Here is a 6,043-nt window from a genome sequence, read left to right as displayed (position 1 = left end):
AACCTTACTCAACAATCTTTCACTACATGATTTTAAATGTAGTACTTCTAGTACTTAGTGTTCCTTCACATAGCGCTTGAAATGCAACCATATAATTTGAAGCACTCTTCCGTGTCATTGCAAAAGACCTTCTGAATCATCACGCCTTTAATAAGGAAATAGATTTTGCTCCTCTGAGCATCTTTACAGGGTATGCGTCACCATACGTAATCCTAAGTCATGGAATGACCTTAGTCAATGCTCTCACTCCGGCTACTAAACTAAATGCCTAATCCAAGACGTTCTAAGTGAGGCGATGTCCTTGATAGGTTAAGGTATGTATATTTATCTTGAGTATATCCTTAGGGTCTCATTAGAATCTTAATTCATTTATTTCAGCATTGATCCACTGTCGGCGCTTCTAGCTATTATTAAACTCTGAACCATCTTCGAGAACTTCTCTCGTCTTACACACTTGCGTAAACTTTTATGATCAATCATAATGGTTGGTAATTGCTAGTACTCATATCACATCTCGTCTTTCCAATTCGTAGTAGGTGATCGTAATCAATAGGGATTCTCAGTCATGTCCTCATCTATTGCGATAGGTACTGTAAGTAGAATGGTTCCGAATATCTGAAACTATAAGCTGATAGCTTTAATCGTAATATTATAACATTATATACAAAGCATTTTGACCCCTCGTAAGTCTAACTCTGAAGTTCATACATGAATCATGAAGGTTATCCTCAAGCCATAGCTAGTGATAATCGAGGCTAGAAGCGAGTCTCAACTTATTAGGGATTAGCTAACTGATTACATAAGTCGCACTCATCGCTATAAGCAATATCATACTTAAACTATCATCGAATAAGGCAATAGTCGATTAGGTGCTCCGTCTCGCGTGAACAACCTGAATGAAGAACTATGTCTGCGTCAGTGATTTGTGCGTGGCACTCCGCTTGCACTGCTTTCATTGGATTATCTTTCTCTTTCTTAGCTCTTCACCATGGCTATAGTGAAATATAACTGAGTTTCTAGCTTCTATTGTTCTTCTCGTAACAGTGATCATGCATTCTTAACGCATCTAAGTTCATTGAGATATCTAATCAATCACTAAAGCATAAAACTTGAATGTAAGCATCAGTACATTTATATAGAACGTGAACTTCTCAATGTTTTAAAATCATTACCACCTTCTTTCTTGCTGAGCATGACGATGTGATGAAGCGCTGAGCTTTTGTCGACTGACTCTTTTATACAATAACTAATCTAGGACTAATTGGGTAACTCTTGGATTCAGAGCAAACGAACGGCTCTGATACCATTCTGTCACGACCGGACCTAATTAAGGATAATTAAGTCGGGGAAACCATGACTAAGGGAGGGAGATTAGAAGCGGGAATAGAAAGGGGTGAATAAATAATGAAGGCTCGAAATCAAATCATTGTTAAGGAGGGACAATCATAAGATAACTGTTGTTTAGTCGCAAGGACTCGATTAACTCGTAAGTTCGGATGAACCCGACTTAGCTTAAAGACATATTACTTGAGAGTATGCAGCGGAATAACATAATCTGTTTACATGTATGAAGACATGTATCCAAGAGTCCATTTATTAAACTTATGACAAAAGCTCCGCTCATCACTTCATCTTCATCAGCCATTGCTCAACCTGCACATTTAGAAATATATGCAGGGCTGAGTACAAAAGTACTCAGTGGGCACGTATGCCTAAGTATAAAAATACATGCTTCAAAACTGTAAATTGTCATGCCATCATAAACAGTACAGCAAGGGAGTTTTTCGCTAAAAGGCCCAAGCTTACTAAATTCATTTGTGATTCTTAAAGTTGGTCTGCAGACTAAGTTCTCTTGTAATCTATCATATGTGGAACTGTGTGCCGGAGAGGTGGCCACCTCTCACGGTCACTTGACTGGCCAACCCGCTAGATGACTCACGGTCATTGGTGTACACTAGCCCTGGCAGGATAGCTATCAACTGCTCAGGACCCGAATTCGATTGCATCATTGGCAAAGCCAAAGCAGATAGATATCATACTAAAATTTAAACATTTTATGGCAAGACAATACTTGAAATAACTTTAACTCAAATATTTTGTAACGAAATAACTTGCTCAAATGTAACATTAAACTCATTTGATAGATATATGTAAAACTGAAATTAACAGTTAAATCATCTCATGCATTCATTCGTATAAGAGGCCTACGACACGCAGGGGATCTCTATATACGTATAGTAAAAGTAATGCCCACCTGGTATGCTTAATGAAGTAGAGATCCTTGCTTGTTTACTTTATAAAGCCACTCGAACCTTCATTATAATGAGGTTCCCACGTAAGATTGGATAATAAGTAAGTAAATAGAAAGTAAATCTTGAATGAACCTTCTATCACTTGAAAGTTGCATCCTCTAATCTGAGTATTCTACTTATATGGACTTAACTAAAAGCAAAATAGTAACATCACATCTCTTGGGATATCTCAAATTGAGAAAAGCTTAAGAGTAACCTAATCCATTCTATATAGATTAGCTTACAATTAATAACTAAACATCAATCACTTAGCATAGTTCTATTAATAACTTGCTCAAGTAAGAAATCTCAAATATGTAATCATATATGAATCTCAACTTTGAAATATCATATAAAATCAACCTCTTTAAAGAAAAAATACAAACTTTACATTTTTAGAAATCTCTCAGAGTCTATTTTTATTAGAAAGTTACAAAAATACAATATCTCAAGTGTATATGAAATTATCTCACAAAAGGCAAAATCTGCCACTGAACTTCGCTGCTTCGCGCAGTACATTTCAGAAACTCGTTTGACACATCTAATGGTCTCGGATTTAGCTGAAATTTTGCAGAAACGTACTACTCATGATAAAGTTATTACAGTAAAAATTTCAACTCATTTGGACTATGGGAACATCATTAAAATCATCCCCCAAGACACTGCTCTGCCAAGTTAAAAACTGACATCAATGTATTCTTTGTTTCAATTCAACATATAACTCATACTTTGGCCAAATAAAATGTGTAGACTCAAATACACGATCATAATACATACTAGCATGCTTTAACTTCAAACTTAACTCATGTTTAACACAACAAAGCCAACAAGTTACAACATAACAATTCTTATAACAATTTTCCACACATTAGGGCTGTTCTAATTTCCATATATTTGATAAAATCACATCATAATATATCTACATCCATCAATAAATAGCATATAAACCTTCTTATCTCAAAAGCCCCAATTTTCATTAAACTAACAAACTCAATCTCACATCCTATATGGTGTAAACTCGTAATTTACTCATATATGACATAATTCCAACTCAAGAACACATATATGAGTCCAATTATTCAAGAACATAATCAAAACTCTCAACCTCAAACCTAGGGTTCATACTAACTTGAGTAAACTCGAAATCAAGTAAGAATTAATACAATTAACCACCATAATCATGCTTAGGAACATCAAAAACATAATATATCTCAATATTACAATCATATTTTAACTCTAGCATAAAATCTCCAAATTCTCGAAGAAACCCTAGATTTCAAAACAAAAATTTTCTTCAAGTTAAAATCATAGAGAGATAGAGAATCGAAGAATTCACCTTTTCTTTTAAGGTATTGCAGCTACTACTTGAATTTCTCTTACGGAATTAAATTTGAAAGAAGAAAAAGATGGTTCTGTTCTTGAGGAAGAGAAGTCGACAGCTTAGGAAAAATAAGGGAAATGAGTTTTTCTTAATTCTAATACACATATTTAGTCATCCTTTCTTTATTGAAACTTGTGCACTAATAAAAAAACATTTGGTACCATGTAATTGAGAATTCAAATTGATGCCTGCTCGGCCCACTTAGAATGAAATATATATATACTTTAACCTTAATTTAATAAAAACTATATATATATATAATACACTAATTCTATCAACAATTAAATTGGAAAAAATATTTGGATAAATATTCTCCAATTATAAAAATTTGATAGGGCTACTCACATAATACTCTATCAAAGCTATTCACATTCATGAAGATAAAAAAAAATAAATATTCACATATCATTCACACTATTGATTTAGTAATTAATCTTGATTACTAAATCAATAAACTCAATAATAAGTAATACTCAAATAATTAAATAACATCAGTCACTTCAATTAGTCGAGCAATAAATCGACTAATAATATTTCGTATTTATCACCAATCTCATCTCTGAAAATAATAAAATAATCCCTTTAACTAGGAATTATAAACTTGCTTCCAAGAATGAAAATAATAAAGAATGCAAGAATACTTAATTATTCAAATTATGCAATCACTGAATTAAAAGCTCAGGACATTATAATAATATCTCATCTCATCTCATCTCAGTGATTCTACTTCTCTTTCTTCTGTTAGATAATAGAAAATAGAAAATAATAATAATAATAATAATAATAATATAAACTGTAGTGAAAATGCCGGGTGTTACAGTACAAAGGCAGTATAAAGGTATCAATGTATGAATTAAACTATTTCTGTTGAATGCTAATCATGTACGCATATGTGTTTTGCTATGTTTCTCTGTAATAAACTTCATCCTATATTTCTGAATTTCTAAAACATGAAGTGAGGAAAGTGAAATGCATATATGAAGATAGTGAACTGAGATGGCATGAAATACCTTGAATGATGCTTGGTGTTTATGAACTGCTCGTTGGTGTTGAATGAAGCAAGAATTAACTGATACTTGAAAATTTCTTTGGCAGAGAATGATGAAAACGTTTAAGTGTGGAATGGGTATGAGGAGGTTATATGCTTTCAATCTGTGAAGGTGTTCGGTGTGAATATGCACACATTTTTGTCAAAAATGTGCAGAATGGAGTCAAAAAAAAAATACAGACAGGCGTGGAGAGTTGGAGTCAAAAGATGCACAGTGTAGGCGTGGAGTTGGAGAGCGTGCTGTGCATTTATTTCCTTCACTTATCTTATCTTTCTTATACATATGTAAAAAAAATTGAGAGTAATTGATTTGATCTGTGCGTATCTATGTTTATTTGTATCCAGACTCTCTTCTCGGTCTCATTCAAAAGTACTCTATGAAACTACTCGATATCTGCTTCCTTTCTTAGCTAGAATAAATTCTAAATTAAATCCGTAGATTTAATTCTTCATAAACCGGAATAAATTCACGACTCAAGAAATAATAATAAAAATAGAAAAATAATTCTATTGTGATTAATAAATAACATGACTTCGCTAAGTCAGTTATGAATCTGAAATGAATAATTATTGGTTTACTCAAAAATTCTCATCGCGGTTTTACTCACGCGAAGTTATCTGGCTTAGTGAAAAAAAATAATAATCCTGCTTCAATTAGAATATAATCTAGTGTCATAAGCTGAATTTAAATCATAAATAATTACTGGGCTTGATTTACTGAAAGATGAAATAATAATTATCGAATTACTGGATTTAAATATAATAAAAGAGCGGGTTGTTACAAGAAACTTTTGAAAGTAATTGCATACTTTGGAATTCTTCTTGAAGAGAAATAGTTTCTTCATGAGTTTTAATAGAAAAGGCAGTTTTGAAATCAAATGCATCGATTTGATACATAGATTCTATTGGTTGTTTAGGAATAGTCCAATTTGAATAATTGTTTGGTATGCCAATCTCACTAGATTGAACAATACCAGAATTATTCGCATTATTATTTTTAGAAAATAGAGTTCTTATTCTAGACGCCATAAATACTGATGAAATTTCTTAGGCTTTAGTGAACCGATTCAATTTTAACAGGGACCACCTAATCGGGACCACCTCACTTGGGCTGACCAAACGAAACAAGGCTGACCAAACCGTTAAATTGATAGACCAAATAAAGCTTTGAAATTAGAAATCCCCTAATTTAGAATAATATCATCATTTTAGTGTAAGAGATGGTGACTAATAAAACTCTTTGTCGTGGTAGATTTGTAATCGAATAATGATTACTCTAATAAATCCTATATTTGATATCCGATTTCTTGCTTTACTAAAATG

General features: G+C 32.7%; 1 long non-coding RNA gene across 1 annotated transcript; it reads right to left on the bottom strand.

Moving 5' to 3' along the window:
* Window positions 1-1,405: 1,405 nt before the first annotated feature.
* LOC130996794 (uncharacterized) lies at window positions 1,406-3,817 on the bottom strand. Its single transcript, XR_009092804.1, has 3 exons — window positions 3,628-3,817; window positions 2,255-2,312; window positions 1,406-1,653 (listed from the first exon to the last, which is right to left on the bottom strand). It is a non-coding gene; the product is annotated as an uncharacterized LOC130996794 (long non-coding RNA).
* Between the last annotated feature and the right edge of the window lie 2,226 nt (window positions 3,818-6,043).

The sequence above is a fragment of the Salvia miltiorrhiza genome, chromosome 8 (assembly GCF_028751815.1).
Source record: "Salvia miltiorrhiza cultivar Shanhuang (shh) chromosome 8, IMPLAD_Smil_shh, whole genome shotgun sequence".
Lineage (NCBI taxonomy): Eukaryota > Viridiplantae > Streptophyta > Magnoliopsida > Lamiales > Lamiaceae > Salvia > Salvia miltiorrhiza.
The sequence above is the reverse complement of the archived record's forward strand: the minus strand, read 5'-3'. Positions and strand labels throughout refer to the sequence as shown.